Source organism: Castor canadensis, chromosome 9, assembly GCF_047511655.1.
Source record: "Castor canadensis chromosome 9, mCasCan1.hap1v2, whole genome shotgun sequence".
Classification (NCBI taxonomy): domain Eukaryota; kingdom Metazoa; phylum Chordata; class Mammalia; order Rodentia; family Castoridae; genus Castor; species Castor canadensis.
The window spans coordinates 106,765,124-106,783,513 of NC_133394.1; the positions used below are offsets into that span (position 1 = coordinate 106,765,124).

The 18,390-nt window shown below is 32.2% G+C and overlaps 1 protein-coding gene across 43 annotated transcripts in view; it reads right to left on the reverse strand.

Moving 5' to 3' along the window:
• Adgrl3 (adhesion G protein-coupled receptor L3) overlaps positions 1-18,390 on the reverse strand; it is a 1,316,738-nt gene that overhangs the window by 1,086,030 nt on the left and 212,318 nt on the right. For 38 of the 43 annotated variants that reach the window (XM_074042162.1, XM_074042151.1, XM_074042155.1 and 35 more), the window contains one exon: positions 11,543-11,660. The exons of the other annotated variants lie outside the window; for them this stretch is intronic. The gene's annotated coding sequence lies outside the window, so the exon portion shown is untranslated. The remainder of the gene's footprint in view (positions 1-11,542; positions 11,661-18,390) is intronic. 43 annotated transcript variants of the gene reach the window in all.

The following is an 18,390-nucleotide window of genomic DNA, read 5'->3' on the forward strand; positions in this document are numbered from 1 at the left end:
ACAATCAAGCATATGGAGTTAAGGACTCATATCTCTACCCTAAATGAATTCCTATATTACATATCCCCTTGGCACTTGCATTTTGTGCAATGTTCTCATGCAGTAAATTACTAAGTTCTTAAAAATGGGTAACTCTAAAAACCTAAGATTCATATGGCCAGATCTATTTATCTTTTTCTATCCAAATCAACCTTAGGAGAGTGACTGGAACCATTATATAACAAGGAATATAATGTTTATTTGATGGCATAAAAGTAAGTTTTTAGATATAACAAGATTTAAAATGTCTGCTAAAGCATAGGCCCCTACTAGAGAGACAGATGAAACACACAACCCCCAGCACAGATTCAAAGCTGCTACTATGACCCAAGCTTCCAAGCAGAATTGAGTAGAACAAAGAGAACTTATGAACAGAAGTCTCTGTGTGTTCGGAAAAGCTTCCCTAAACTGCTCATGTACTACCTGCTCATCTCTGCTCAAAACGCCCTGGTACAGGTAAATTTGCTTGGAACATAGTAATTTTTTAAAAGTTACACACTATTATTATTGTCTGTTTTACAGGTGAGAGAACCTAAGCACAAAGATTAATCAATTTCCCAGGAAAATGTCACTGTCACAAAGTCATGGTGGGAGAAAAGTGAAGCATATCAAGTAGGCTGGCTCCAGAGCCTGTACGCTAAGAAAGGCAATGTTGCCCTTCAACCTGAGGACTGAGTAGGAGTCAATTAAGTGTAATGGTAGCAGGGCTTTTCATTAAGGACATGAACAATTCGAATACTTTAATGCATCCTGGAGTTGGGACAGAGGTAGATGACTAAGCACAGCCACGGGCAGCATACAGCCCCCAAGTCTGCGTCTGGTTCAAGGGATACAGAAAAAGAAAAAAGTTCAGTTATTGCTTTCTTATATATGACAATTCTCATGTATCTTCTGAATCTATTTTAATTTTGTCTTCATTTTATCTATTACTTGAGAAAGGGAGAGAGCTCTGTCCATACAAAGGGGTAGCTGTATTGTGATGACTAAAATAGATAAGTTGGATGCCTTTTTTCCCCTGGTTGAGTCTGCTGTGTAGTTCTGATAAATAACATTCACTCTCTGTATGCCAGCCACCGTAACAGTTTTTTGTAAAGTCCATTAAACAAGAAACAATGATGTCTCACAATTGTTAACAATTATCCTAGTGCTATTTTCAGTCTCTACCGCAAGAATCTCTGTTGTCTTTCTCCACTATTTGTAACATGCAGATCCATAATACATTATAATTCTTTTTTTTTCTACAAAAAGAAATTTTAATTCAGTTAAGGTTAAAATTTTGATAAAGTATAATCTTATCTAAGCTGTAATCATCCTACATATTACAGACTATTCAGGACACTCTGAAAAAAGACTGAGAGAAAAATGCTCCCTTTCAGCATGATTTCACAAAAGAAGACCTGTTGAAAACACAGATCTCCCTCTAGCTATTGAATACTTAATTTTCAGCTGCACTTCTTAATGCTTTGCCAAAATCACAAAGTCAGGAATTCAACTCCTGGGCTGAGCTACCTGGTATTTATATGCCTAGCAGTAAAATACAGATATGGTTTCATAAAAAAGTTGCTGGCTGTTGCTTAAGAGGTTGTGACAGGTATATTGTTAGTGGTTAAGGAGAGGGGATGGAAGAAATTAGGCCAGTGGTAACTGTTGTTAAACAATGGGTTTTTACTTTGTTATATTTCCTTTTAAATCTAATAACTTTGCTGCACCTGTTGAAATAATGCTGTAATGAATGATTTAAAGAGTTGTTAGCATAAAGAGATTTTTCTAACAATAAAAAATGCCTATTAAAGCATCACTATTTATTGCCACCCTACCATAAAGTGAAAGAAAGTATGCATATAAATGTGTCAGAGCATAACTTCATATACATTAAATCACTTAAAGTTAAATTACGTGTATTGTAAATAGCATAGCACCATTAACGTGTGGACTCTTGGAAAGCAATATTTTATGAGGATAGAAATAGACATTCAAAGAAAAGACAGATTATTTAACATATATATATATTACATCAATATTCTAAGCTCTCATTTTAAAAGGTGCTCATGTCATAAATCAATCATTGTTACAATTTGGAAATACTCTGAAGCTCAGGTAGAATTATAATGAACCTGTCAAAATATTTAGATGAAAGCAAAATATGAAATATAAATGAAAACATCATTAATGCAAGAAATCTATGCAGTTATCAGTAATTTGCCAAGAAAGAAACTCGGTTTAACTAAAACCCAAACTCAGTTGCTCTAATAAAGGAATTTCTGCATTTAGAAATGTTTCCAATTCTCTTAATATTTAATAGAAACAACAGATTTAAAGTGGCTACTGTTCTTCATCAAATTTTATCTTCTGGGTAGAAGTATTAATTTCCATAAAAAGGAAATAAATATTAGTTTTCTTGTCACAGGTTATGTGACTCACTTCTTAATTATTTGACACCTCATAATCCTATTTGTAAATATTTCAGATCTTTTATTTCTTCAGTTTCCTCTTTAATTTTTAAAAATCTTTGATTCTCATTCTCATATATTTTCTGTCACATACACAAAGCATTTTTCTTCAAAATTTTTCAGAAACAAAATGTTTATTTGAATGAATAAAGCTTACAAATGACAATTTTTAAAACAACTATATCCCACATTCCCAGAAATCTCTCTTACTCACTTCTTTAAATGTGTGATCTATAACATCATAAAAATAATATCAAGCATAGAGCATGGAAGGGAAGCTAATAGTGATACTCTCCAGAGCTTCAGGGCAGCTCATCAAGTTTTGATATTGATGTGTAAAATGCATGTCCAATTGAATTTTTAATACTTATGCCCTTCATATGGGCATTAAAAATCAGTATTGAAATTGCTTGTTTACATAATTGTTCCTTTCACTTATCTTTGAATTCCTAGAGGCTGTGTTTGGTTCATTTCTGAATTTCCAAGACCATAGCATGGTAAGTACGTATGTCTATGAGTAAATCAATTCATAGTGTTTTAAAAATGTATAGTTTCTAAGTTTTATATATTTTGTTAATCATCTTAAAAGCATTTTTTCATGCAATCTTTATAATACATTTACAATTTAGTTATCATTATACACATTTTATTAATGTGGCCACTGGAGATCAAAAACCATCTAAGAGTTTGTGTAAAGTCACCAAAACTAACATTCAAACTGGATCTGTTTGATTTTAAAATTGTTTTTTTAACTGGTGCATACCAAAATTTCCTCAACTATTATTAGATAAAAATTAAGCACAAGAAAATACTATTCATTCATTTAACAATATTTGTTGAGTATCTACTTTGCATCAGACATTTCTAAGTCTGGGAACACAACAGAAATATAACAGGAAATACTTCTGATCTCAATGCAACTTACAATCCCTAGAGAATATTTTATTTTCCAAATAGTACTGAATCCACTGATTGGCAATTTAATGGCTTGAAGAAGGTAATGTAAAACACACATACACACACACACATATAAATATAAAATCTAATTTGTGCATCCTTCTTGCTTCACCAAACCAGAAAATGTTTAACCTGTACAAAGGAATAGCACAATGAATATTGTATGGTATTCATTTGAAATACTAATGATACAATATGCTTAGGACTTAAAAACAAAAACTAATTTTCCAAACCAGAAAAGTAATATGGTGATTTGAAAGTCATTTTAGAAATGACAATTTGTCCCAAGATTTTGGTTTCTTTTCTTTTTGTAGTAAAATTTCTTAGTAAATAATTTAATATAACAGGATAAAAGTGGGAGAAATGGATAAAAGAGAGACATTTCCTGCCCCCTTGCAGGAAATGGGAACAAAGACTCAAAGTGGAGGCTCCCATCTCTTAGACTTACATTGCAGAACTAGGGAAATACACGTGGTCACAGATAATGGATACAGGAAGACTTTGTTTTTTGATAGTATTTCATATATGGGACAATCTAGAAATAAAATTGAAAAGGTGCAGTTTGTGGAAAAATTTTTAAATGTTACTACAGCTTTAAAATCATTTCAAGTTTTCATGTTTAAAAATGAGTTTGATCCTTTTTATTGTGCTGTGATTGTGTAACAAATATATATATGTGTATATTACATAAGATTCATAAATATTATCTGACACTCTATGAGCTAGTCCAAGAACACAAGACAAACTATAATATAAATTTAAGTTATTTATACAAGGAGGATTTATATCTTTGAAATTATATTTCAATTATATTTAAACATAATTCTTTGTACTATGTTAGAGCTAAATTATTATAAAAATTTGGCTACCTTTATAGGTAATATACAGAATATTTAAAAACCTCTCATATTTATTTCATTCAAGTCTTTCCATATTCCTTTGTACCTGCTACACTAACTGAAAAACAGCAAAATATTTAACATTAAAATATTTAAACAATAATATTTGAAGTTTGGGGGTAGATTTTGGTTCTTACATTTGTATATATACATGCTATTAAATAAATATACCTACATAATCCTTTTTGATATATAAAGTACTTTAAACAGTGATATTAACTACGTTTTTGCATTGTATATAGATCTTCTAAAAATCACAATATTTCAAAGTTATTTAAATTTATTTTCCCAAAACATATTCTGACAGCAGCATCCCGGTGTGAATAACAGTTGAATAAAATCATTTACATTGGCAATTTCTGGAGACCTCAACACTTTCTGGTTCATTTTGAAGAGACAGATATGGAAGATAAGGGTAACAGAGAAGCAGAATGCTCTGTTGACTAGCATGCCTGCTGAACGCCTGAAGCATTCGCCAATCACATAGTCTGTAAACATAATTGGCTGTCTGAATTAGAGAAGGCAGTAAGTGAAGAATAAATTTATGTACTTCATCATTGATAAATGTTCTGGGAAACATATAGCTGAAAAGTACTCCACTAAACTTGACAGCAATTTGAAATCAAGAGATCAAAAGAAGATTATCTTCCTCATCAATTACAGTGATGTAACTGTAACTGAAGTTGCAGTACAAGCAATGAGTCCTAATATTAAAATGGGTATTATACCATAGCAACTATTTAAGAATGGCAATATTAATCACATGTTATTTTCAAGTAATGGAAATATATTTAAAATTCTAATTTGAGAATTTTAACTAGACAATTTTCCTCAAAGTATAAGTTAAATGCCGGAGGTTTCTATAGTACATCAATATTTTAAAATGTCCTACACAAAATAGCACAAACCAAATTTAAATTAAGAAATGAAATTTTAAAAAAGAGAAAAATCCTTGTCTAAAGGGTAAAACTGATTTAGCATGTCCCAGCTAGCAACTTTAAGCATTTAAACTCCCAGGGCAGTAATTACTGCCCTCATTTGCTTTAGCCTCACCATCTTGTAATGTGGCAGTATATACATATTTGTACATATTCAACTATATTCACTTCTAGTATCACACTTGATTTGAAAAAGTATATTTTTTCTAATGATATGTTAAGAAACTATATGATCATAATGCTACTTTTGCATTTGTTTATGTGAGATTTTATAGGCAAGAAGCACTAAGATGGGTCCACAAACTTATGCATAACTGTTATGTGACCTATTCTTTTTTTTTTTCCTTTATTTTTGTGCTGGGTAGGGGTACATTGTGGCATTTACAAAAGTTCTTACAATGTATCAAATATATCATACATGAATTCACACACCCCCTCTACCATTTTCCTTTATCCCTCCAATTCCTGGAGTAGTTTCAACAGGTATCATTTTTTGCAAGACCTGCTCTTATAAGTCTTTATTGAAAGACAGCAATGTCCATTCTTTTATATATACTCTTTGATTGCTTTCATACCTCAAAGTCCAGATGAGTAATTAAAACAGAGATGACTTTGGCCCTTTAGGAAAATGTCTGCTGAGCTCTTACTAGATGAGCAGAGAAACCTGTACCTGACTGAACCAGGTTACAGAGAAATACACAAAATGGATAAATACCCAGGCAAATGTCTACTAGCTACTTCAGTTCACTGTGTCTGTTATGAGCCAAGCCCATCTACAGCTGATATTATTTTAGATGACTCTTGTACCCACTTCTTTGCCATAATAACTCACAAGTTGACACCCACTTCTACAGCCACTTTCAGATCTTTTTTAAGTAAAGCGACATATTCATTGAATTTATTATCTCTTTTTTCTTTTTAATACATCTCTGATGAAATTTGTGACTATTCTTCCCCTAGAGTAAGACTGCAGAATTTAGCAAGTAAACATCACAGGGTATTTAATGAAATTTGAATTTGAGATGAACAACAAATACCTTTTTAATGTAATATCCTAGTAGTGCAGGGCATTATGTAGTTCTTTAACCATATCCTTTTAATCATACACAGGAAATCAAAAACTAAGAGAAGCTTTGTCTGTTCTTTTTACAATTTCCTTCTTCATTAACTTTACTATTAGCATATTTCACCTTTAAGAGACTTAGGTCTATAAAAGAGGTTTTTATTTTTGTAGCTGAGACTGTGGAGGTGGGGAAAAAGCAAAGATGGAAGCAGTGAACTGTTCTAACAGCTCTCACTATGCCCAAACATGACTAATCTTTAATCTCTCTTTGCAGAGATTGTGCTATTTAAGTTAGACTCTTTACCTTTTGCCAAGAATTGGGCACTGTGCAACCATTATACTCGCTGAACAATAGCTGTTTATCCTGGGTAACACTTCAAGACCTGGCCAAGCTGACAGACCCAGAGCACTCAGCCAAGTCTAAAGTAGAACATTCAATGTAACTTTGAATCTTATTTTTTTGCTGTCTTATTTCCCTCAAAAACTCAGATTTATGACATCCCATTGTTAAGCGACACTTAGGAATCACTTGTCAAGGGACAGTAACATCATCACGTCATCATGTGATCTGTTTATTATGTTTCAGTATAGAACATGTGTTTCTACTGAATCAGGTAAACAGAATCAAACCTAGCCAAAGTATCTAGGAGGAAGCCACCACCAGTTTCCCCTTTAATGGATCTATGATCTCTAAACTAATCTTTTCCCTTCAGAAGTCACCTTTTCTCAATCTCTCACTTCTGACCAGCATAACTAGGAAACAATGAAATAAACTTGTTCACTGTGGCTCAAGTTATCCTTCCCTGGAATACCTACATTTTAATAAACACCAAGAATTGCTCTTATTGTAGATTTCAAACATCAGCCAAGTAAGAGATTAGTGGATCTCTTACTTCATATATCCATTTAATTATCCAACAGATATAACCAGGTTCCTAAAAGGGCTATTAAAATGAAAGATCAAGTTTAAATTTTGTAACAAGAAGTTGTTTAATCACCATCTACATATTGTATTTTACTATATCTCATACAGCTAATAATAAATGCTTATGGTATATACTTTTCTCTGTTTGATTTTTTAATTACTCTTTATTTAATTAGGAAAAAGCAGCCTCTAGGGACATATTAATATCAAAAAATAAGTATGCACCACTGAGCTGACTCCTTCCAGCTAAGAGGCAAAAGCCTAGAACCAGATACAAGCTTGGGAAGGAGGGGGGAGGGTGAGGGAGGGGAGAGGGAGGAGGGAGGGGTGTAGTAAATAGGAGCTAAAGAAACAAATGGGATTGAAAGTCTGAAACCCACCTGTCATTTAGATGACACTGTAATTACAACATTTTCAAATCAAATCTCTACGGTCCACCTAGAGACAACAATGTGCCAAAAAAATAAATGCTTCATAATCTAAAGTGTATTTTCCACATAGTTTAAAATTAGTTTCATACAGAAATATTAAATTTCTGTTAATTTGATGAAGTCAGCTTCCAACAAAGAAAACATCTTTTTTTTTAATTTAAAAGTTTGATTAAATGGGAATCTGAGAGTCAGATTTTGAGAATTAACCTATTCTATTTGTATAATTTACCAAAGTGGGTTTCTTCTAAAACAAATCACTGTTTGGAAGCTAAGAATATTATTAGCCATAGACCTTTAAAAATTTTATCTAATTAGCAAATATTTATATAAATATTTATATTTATATAGTTATATTTATATGAAGAATCATTACTGTAGCTGGTTTTTCTTATTATAGATTATTTTAATCTTTCTGAACACTTATTATATAAAGATTTTTTTAGCAATCACTTTGAAAACCAAGCATCAAAATAATAAGTAATTAAATTCAGGTTTCTTTTTGAAATGCAAAATTGGGGCTGAGGATCTAGCTCTCAGGGTGAAAAGTGAGTGCTTAGGACCTGGGATTGATTTTCAGTGTTAGATTAGGTGGCTAGGACCTGGGTTTGATTCCCAGTACCACAAGAAAACAAAACAAAAGGCAAAATTTCAGTTGTAGGTAAAATAAAATGTTTTCTAAAATTTTAAATCATATTTTATGAGGTAAAACAGTAATAATTGTGTCCACAAATGTATCTAGTTATTTATTCCCACTTCCTAAGAAGTAGATACAAATTAAATAACAGTGGTGGTCTAAAATTATCATGCAAATTCCTAATCCATATGACCAAAAATAAAGTACTACCATTCACAATGGTCACTACCTATGTACTAATGTTAATTCATGGATAATGTATCCCATCAATTTTGTGGCTAAAAAAGCAATTCACAGTATCTAGAGACCTCCAATAGATGAATTCTGCATGTAGAAGAGATCTTAAAAGTCAGAGGGTGCTTGTTTACTTTTTGAGATTAGAAACCCCAGCCAAAAAGCTGAAGAAATACATACACAAGTGCATGCTTGCATCATAAACACACACAGTTTCACACAGACACAGGAGGCCTTCAGAAATAACTAACCCGAGAACTCCAACCTTGTCCAGTCTAATCATCTTACATGACAGTAAGAGATGTAAAATTAGTTCCCTAAATTTCAAGTATACTGTATCAGTCTTTAAAAGAGAAGGCATGAATCCTACTTGTCAGCTCAGGTTTCATTATAGAAGAATATGCTGAATCTGATCAGTCACCAAGAATGAGAAACAAGTCAAAAGGGATTAAAAATGTAAATTAAAAGCCCATTAATTTCATTAAATTCCCATCTTTCAACAGTGTGTAATTTGCATTTTAACAGAGGTTTTCAAACTAAGCTACCACAGAACATAACTGTTACATATTCTAAGCTGAGAGCTTTGCTAATAAAACTATAGTCAAGAAAAGAATAAGCAAAGGGATATAAATTCCTTAATATTAAATTTCTTTCCATTGTTTCTTAATGTATAAAAAGGCAAGTGATTTTTTAAAATGATTTTATATCAATTTCTCATAGTTTGTCAATAAATATACTACTGGACTTTTAAAAATAAATACAATACTACTAACTTTTTCAAATAATAAGTAACTCTTTTTTTATATGTGGATAAGTCATTATTAAATTTGGAGACTACAAATTTCAAACCACAGTTTAATAAAGGGAGATTTTTTTAAAGAAACATAATGGAAACAGTCACTGAATCATATTCTGAAAAATACTTAAAGTCAGGGAGAGTACTTCATAATAAATTAAGAAAAAATACAAACTATACATGCATTATTGTCCATACTTCAGAAAAAATATCATAGTACACATTTTTAAAAAGACCCAGAAGAATTACAGAAAACATGCATAAATGATATCATTTATAGAAAAAAAAAAGTTTGACCATACTAAGGGAGGAATTACCAATCGCAAATCTCAAAAGGAATTTAGAACAGAAATTGAGTTTTCACCATGTCATGATAAAATTATGACTGAACTTTAACTGAAAAATAGAAAAGCATTTCCCTTTTTTTAAAAATTAACTATTCACCTTTAAATATTCTCCATCTTGCCCACCTAAGAACATACATCTAAAAACCATGCATAGACATGTAGTGCTCAGACTTCACATCATTATGACTATGTCTTGCTCATATTTTGAGATTCAATCCAAAACATTTCATTTAAAATCTATAATTTACCTCTTCTAGACTCAAAACTGTCCATATAATTTTATCTGAGCCACATATCATTTTGTTTGTATTTATTTACCAATTTCCATTGGCTGTCCTTTACTTTCTATTTGATCTACTTTACATTTGATCAAACCTTTGAGCATTTATTGTATACATTTTAAGTATCTGGTTTGTTCTATTATTAAATATAAGAGAAACAATGAACAATGTGGGGGAAATTAAATGAATGAACAGATATAACCACTAATATTTATGTGAAATTTATTTTTAGTTAAACAAATAAGCATATATCTCTACTCTGACATTAACCACTGGTGCTTTACATCTAATTCTGAATTAATGGACACATAAAATTCATACAGCCCAATATGGTCAAATGAATGTATTTCTTCTGATAATGTAGAACTACCTAATTCAGACTCAAGTAAATAACAGGAAAGAGAAGGGGAGAGGAGGGGAAGGAAGGGAAGGAGAAAAGAGGAAAGAAAGAATAGAGTAAAATGGAATAGAATAGAATAGAACAGAATGGAATAGAAAAGAATAGAAAGAATAGCAGAGCAGTTGTGGACTATTAACATAATACTATTACTAAAAAATTATTTGTGTATACTTCCCCATCAGAATAAAAAAATCCATGAATACAGTGTTTTCAGTCTGTTTGACTCTCTCTGACAATCTCTGGGCTTAGCACATGGCTAATTCTTAGTAATTTTACTGAAAATCCCAATTAACTGTTAAAAATCTTGTGGCTCACAATCTAGTTCTAGATATGCACAAGCTTTCATCAAATTATTATTTTTCCTAGTTATCTACAACCCTTGTCATTAAAAAATATTTTCAACTTTGCAAATATTCCAAAGTTGTGATTAACGCTCTGTTTTCATGTTTAATAATACCGCTTTGGTACTGCTCCCACTGCCTTGTCCACTCCTCCACCCTTCATGTGATCTTTCTGCTTCAAGAGTCTTGTGGTTAAGAAGTCACCTCTTTGAAGCATTTCAACTTTTTTAAGTGACTAAATGCAGATATGCAAAAGGAAAACCAACTGCAAGTTTAGTTCATGGCCAGGGATTCTTGTGTCATTTATCTTGTTTCAACTTACAGAAGAAATATACACCAGCTACATAACAAAATTTCCCATCTTTAGTTTGTCATATCATTGTCACTGAAGAAAAATGTTGAAAGTAAAAGTTCAATATGGCACTTATGTTTTCCCGGTGAAGTGAGTGCTGAACAAAGAAATTCCAAAGTCAGTCATTCCTCTGGCTTATAAATTAAAAACCTATCTTCCATTCTGTCCAAACACATGTTGGAGGGTTTAGATTGTTTAAGGAAAAAATAAATCTCTATATGACACTTGCTTAGACAAATGTTAATACATAAAGACTATGTGCTGTGTGTGTATATATCCATGTATGTATGTATGTATTTATGAAAGACAGAGAGGGGTACATGTACATTTCTACACACACACAACACAGAAAAGATACCACTTAACTAACCAAATCCATACAGCTCTATATTCTAAAAGAATATAGAACATAAGAAACTCACTGTTGTAATTTACGATTTATTCAGATTACCTACCGAGTGTTGTAAATCAAGCTCTTCACACTGCAGCACACTATAATTATGATCATACTTCTCACCAAAAACAGTCACATTTGCATATAGTCCACTGTTTGTTTCACAAATAAATCTTTATCTGGAAATAAATTTAAAATGCAAAATATTTGTGTCATGTTATAAGTTATCTGAATATTATTCCAAATAAAATAGAAAACAACTAAAAAAAAAAATCAATGACCAAAAACACTTTATCTCCCTATAGATCTCTTTTTTTCTTGTACTGAAACCTAAATGCAGAGTGTAGGACAAATTTTCTTAGCTTCCTTTTCAAAACCATTCAATTAAGGTGAACCCATCATAGGTGGTGTGATAACATTAGGTTATCCAGGGTAACAATTGAAAGTTGAAACTTTCCTTCACACTTGGCACTTTCCAAATACTAGCTTATTTAACATTCACAACCTTACAAGTAAGGACTCAGTATTCCTAATCTGCTATAAAGAGGCTGAGTGCTCCAAATGGAAGTGACTTGCCCAAGTCCACTCACCAGGTAGCTGCCAGAGCCAGGACTGGTCACTTTACATTTTACTTCCCCATGACACATGGTTCTTACAAATTATATGTTTGTTTAAGTTTTGCATTGTCTAGCATATTTACCATTTTATCTTAACTGTATAAACTGACAATTTAAATTGCTATGTCTAGACATGCATGGATTTTTAGCTCTTTTTATAATTAAGTAGTTTCTTCAACACAAAAATGTTATCAGAAATATATTTTCCACTATCACAGAGCTTTTAAGGTCTACATATCAGCAGCCATATGAAAGTGATCTATAAAGTGCAAGGAGATATACAGTGCATTAGTCAGCCTTCCATCACTGTAAAAACAAACAAACAAACCAACACCTGGGATAAACAACTTAAAAGTAGGAAAGATTTATTTTTTAGTTCACAGTTTCAGAGGTTTAGTTCTCGGTCAGTTTGCCCTATCAATTTGGGCCTGTGATGAGGCAGAAAGAACACCATGGTGGGGAGGAACTGGTAAAGAAAAGTCACTGGCCTCATGTTGGTCAAGAAGCAGAGAAAGAGAGAGGTGGGCAGGGCCCCAATATCCCTGTCAAGGGCATAACTCAAATGAGCTACATCTTCCAACTAAGCCTAAAGTTTCCATCACTTTTGACAGCATCGTTAGCAGGGATCAAACCTTCAACACATGAGCTTCTGGGAGGCATTTAAAATCTAAATCAAAATAAACATATATTTAGTAATGTAAACGAGTGTCTTGTTCTATTCAGCTTACAGCTTGTTAACTGATTAATCTCCTCCATCTCACCTCCATGCCATTCTTGGGCCCTTATAATTAAATTTAGAACATCTCAGAATTCTCTTACCACTTTATACTCCATACTTTATTAGGAGATGAATAAAAAAATTCAATGCAAATAACAACATTCAATGTGGGCTCATAATAAGGCACATGGCACATATTTGCTCAAAAATGATTCAAAATAGTATTTTAAGATTTTGTATTTTTTGGTATTATAATAAAATATTACCTGTAATATCAACAGGTTTTAGTAGAAGTTTCATTCAACATATTAATTTATATAAATGACTATACAAGTACTTACGCAACTGTTACATAATAGAATTTCTAGTGACTACTTACTCTAATATTTTCAAGCTGAAATAAGAAAGTAAGTGGAGGCTAGCAAAATCCGCTCAATACAGTTGAGGTTAAATGGTGCCCTTGTAAAAGAAGTGGACAGCAATTATCACAGATTGATAAACAGTTGTGAGTTCAAATTAACGTTGGCGTATTTGCATAAATATTAGGTACTAGGCAAAAACCCACATAGCTTCATAAAGTGCAAATACACTCAAACCAATTTAAGTTTCTCCTGTGATAAACTGAAAGTCAGTGTAGATAAAGAAAAAACAATATATTTAATCTGCAAACTTCAGTGGTTGTTTTGATTCTACCTCAAAGAGCATTCATTTTTTAAAAAGACAGACAATTCAGGGAGTGAACAAGCTAATTCCCAGCTGTCTAAAGGGGGTTTTGCTATTTACATAATAATCTGACATATGTCCATCAATAGTTACCTGGAGGAATGAAACCAAGAGATATTAAATATAAACACATTTACAAATTTTTGAAAAATGGAATTAAAAATGAGATACTTAAGTATTCTTCCTATATTATTGAGATTACTTTATAAACGGGGTCCTTCCAGCATTCTCTTCTACTATTTACATACCAATAATATATCTACAGTTTTCCATGTTACTTATGTTATAAATCTTTTAAACTTTCATACTGCTGAAAAATAAAGTTCAATATTTCTTGGACATTTTAAATCTCTGTCCTTGCCATTGCTGTTCCCAAATCCATTGTGGCTGGCATAGTCTCTCTCTTTTATGAATTCTTACTAATCATGATACCTCTTAACTACAGTCTTTAAGACCTAATAATAACTTAGTAAATGATTTTAATAATATTATCAATTTTTGTCTGTCTGTATTGCTGGAACCTCAAGGTGAATATCTCTTTAGTAATCTATAGAACAGAATTTTTAAAAACTCAGGAAAGTAATAATAAAAATCTTCTATAAATTACCAAGAATTTTTATATGCTGACATATTTGTTTTAGGCATTTTTCGAAGAACACTTTCACTTGCTTACTTCAGTATCTAAAGAATAAATCATGAAATTTCATTTCTCAAATGCACGCACTTTCATAACAGATTGTGGACATATCATATTCATCATAGCTATGCCAACAACTTCAGTGAGAATGAAAAGAAAACAGGATTAGATTTATGTTTTATCACTTCAAACTCTATTAATGGTTGACAAGATGCTGAGGATGATTTTAACACTACACAAAGAACATTTAAAAGATTCTCACACTTTACTACCACAAGTTCAACAAAGAACAACAGTTTGCCATGCTGTTTCAGAACACAACAGAAACTTAGACAATATCTTTAAAATTAAGAACAGTACCATGAATGTGACTAGCACTGTAGGTCAGATTCTCTAGAAATTACACTCTGAACTGGAGATACACTTTGCAGGAGGGTTACCGGGAGACAACCCAAAAAGAAGTAAGGGAGGCGTAACCAAGCAGAGGCAAGATTGAACTGGAAACCAAGAACTAACAGAGATGGAGGAGATGAACAAATTAGGGTTATAATACAAAAGTATATGGAAATGTCACAATGAAACTCTCTGCATAGCTGTCATAAACAAACAAAAATGTCTTTTTTAAATTTTTTATAAAATGAAGGACAGGAAAGTAAAACAGGTCCTGTCTAGAGGTTTAGTATCAGTGGAAGATGGGAAGGCATAAGGAAAGGGTGAAGGAAGGTAAATATAGTAGAAATATTATGTACTCATTTATGAAAATGAAAAAAATGAAAACTGCTGAAACTATTCTAAGAATGGGGAGAGTGGGGATATAATGGAATGATGGAGGCGGTGAATTTAACTAAGATATATTGTAAGTACTTTTGTAAATGTCACAAAGTACCACCAGTACAATAATAATATAATAAAAAGAAAGAACAAACAGAGGTGTCAGCCCACTTCTCAGGTAGGCTGTAAGATGGCTAATCGGGGTGGTCCTGGAATAAGGTAAAGGAGAAGATCTTGGTATCCTAGTGTTGATCGATCACTCCTTGGAGGAAGAGAACCTTGGTCAGTTGCATAAACTTGAGCAAGGCAACTACTTTGCGTAGGGAAATTTATGCAGAGTAATTCAGCTATGAGCCTAAAGCAGCCACATTCTAGACAATTAGGGGAATGAAGCCTAAACAAGAGGAATCTGGACAATGTACACAATATCCCATAACTACTGATTTGTTTTAAGTCAGTAGAAGACAATGGCTTTGAAAATAAAGTGATGTAAAAATCGAAGGTCAAGATTCACTAACATTAATCTATTGTAGCAAAAGCCTTTTTAGCAGGTCTGTCTTTCAGAATGACTTCCTATTACTTCTAGGAAATTGATCTCTGTTCGTATTCTACCCAAATCAGAAATGATTAACGAGCAGTGAACAGTTGCAATGTGTCCAGCCTAGGTGATGTATTAGAGTATTCCAACCGTTATCAACATATGTATACAGAGAGAGCTGGGATTGAAGGATTACAGTTGGTTTTGGAGAAAGCACAATGAAATCCCACTCAATTAGTTGTGATTCCCTGCAGTTCTGTACCACTAGGTGAGTGAGGAACCTGAGCCCAAAGTGGGTACCTCCATTTATACTATTTACCTTGCTGATCTCTGAACCAGCCTATGCAGCAATCTGGAAATTGCTGAACCTATTAACATTCAACATAATTGTGTACAGCCTTGGTGATATTTTTCATTACCCATAAATTTAGAAAATCCTTCATCACTCACAGATAAAACATATTTTGCCACTTTTTTCTTTAAAATGTTGCAGCTTTCACACTTATATCTTTAAACATCTACAATTTATCAGTTATGTGGTATGAATGAATATCAGGAGATCTTTATAGAAATGTCCAAGAAATTATCACAAAAACAGTTCTTAAATACTTCAAGCTCTTTCTTATACATATGACTCATCTATTTTATCAAGTTGGGTCTTTTATTTATATTAAGATTTGTTATGGGAATATCTCTTTTATTCTAATGCTTTGTCTGGCTACTCTTATACAAAATTTCCTCTTTATTTAGAGAATAGGAATATGTAATTTTTTACATGAATTATTTTTGGTTACCCGATTTTTCTAGCTGCCTAAAAAGGGCAAAAAGGTAAGATGTTCATACCAGTACCTTCACTGAACACATCTGATATGTATTCAATGGCAACCTGAGTTTCTACAGCCGAGTTTCTACAGCCCCCTTACAAACATTAGAAAATATAAATGAGGGTATCACATTGTTTTTCTAAGCATGATGTCTATCAGCCACTACAGGATAATAGTCTACCAATTTAAAATAATAATTGATGTATTTTTATGGCTCATCAATAACAAATTTACTGTGGGCAAATTAGAATAAAGGCTTAAAACCCCAATAGGCTTGTTTCTACAGACTTTCCTGGGGAAAATGTATTGTCAGCCAATCAAAGGTTGCACTGAATAGAATAAACATGTTCTTAATGGACTATAACATGATTTTAGGTGTTTTTGTTTGTTTGTTTGTTTTTTACGGTACTAGAGATTAAACTGAGGGCTTTACCTGAGTGAAAGTGCTATACCATTTGAACCACACCCCAGTCCTCTTGCTATTAGCTTTTTGTTGTTGTTGTTGTTGTTTTAAGAGAGAGTCTGGCTAACTTTTTGCTAGCACTGGCCTCCAGACTCTATCCTCTTGTCTCTACCTCCTGAATTGCTGGGATTATACACATGAAACATCATAAGTGGCCACAGGCAATTTTTTTTTAACTTTCTCATACATGTTTAATCTCTAGCCTTTAAAAAACATATTAGTTTAAACATATCTTTCACAAGACCTAAAAACGTAAGTCCAAAAATAAATTGTGCATGCTATTACAAATTGAAAATTGACCATGGTGAAAGTGATGATGATGCAATGATTATTATTATTATTATTTTAAAACATTCTTAGAGCCCATTTTTGTCACATTATTTATCCATTTTTTAAAATTTAAAAATAAGAAAAATTCCAGAAACTCCATTTATTATTGTATTGAATGTATTATTTACATGAAAAAGTATACATTTCTATAATAAACATTAATGTGACTTTTATAGATGAAAGACTAAATAAACAGTTTATAGATAGGTAGTTTAAAACAATAATCATAAAAATTAAGACAGCTCATTGTGTTCACATTGTAAACACACAATAATCTATGTAATACCTACAATAATGACCTTATTTTTATAATTTGAGAAACCAAGGTACAAAGTAAATATATAGGCACCAATTAAAAATCCGGAATTTCATCACAACAGTAGTACATAAAAAGGCTGGAAATCTCAGGATACTCACAATTAAGGTTATGGAAGCTGTATGGTTCCTAATCCCTTCTAGAAAGTTTAAATTTAAAGCAATGATTTCTTCAGGTTTTGCATGTATAACTAAGTTTTCTTTGCTTCCCTTGTACTTAAAGAAGCCATACATGAATGATTCCTATTTTCTCAGAAATAAATTACTAATTCTTTAAAGTCAGACTTCCCTTAACATTCTATTATAACTCTTATTTGTTGGAATATTTTGCCACTTTAAAGCAATAAAGAGAAATAAACTTATCTTAACTTCCAATTTCAAGTCTACATTACACTACTGAATTCTAGTCATGATTAAAAATTGCACAGTCCACCTACATTTGTGTAAGTTAATAAAATAATAATAATAATGAAATGTCTAAGGAGAGTTTTTCCTGATGAATTTAAAGATGAATGGAAGGGTTTGCTGCACTCTTAAGTATCTCTGCAGTATAAGTCTGTCACTAAATACCTCAAGGGAGCAACACATCTATGATAGAAAATTGCATTATGTTATCTATACTTAGCTTCACATGTATATTAATGTCAGACCCAAATACTCAGGGCTGCTGTTGGCCCCATCACATTACTTTGCATAAATTCATTCAGAAACATGCTCTTCTGTACAGACTCAGCTCAATACTAGAGGAGGTAACCTTGGAAGTAAAAGCAAGTTTAGGTTTCAGGCTTCTTCCATCTCTTTGGTTTGAATGGTAACAAAACTGCACATCTATATTCAAGAAATGTATAAATATTGTACAGTACTCATATGGAAAATTTGTTCATAGAATCCCTGTGAATGCATATTTTGTTTATAGACTTTCAAGTTGCACTGCTAGAAGAAAAATCAACTGGAACACCAATTGGCAGAAGGA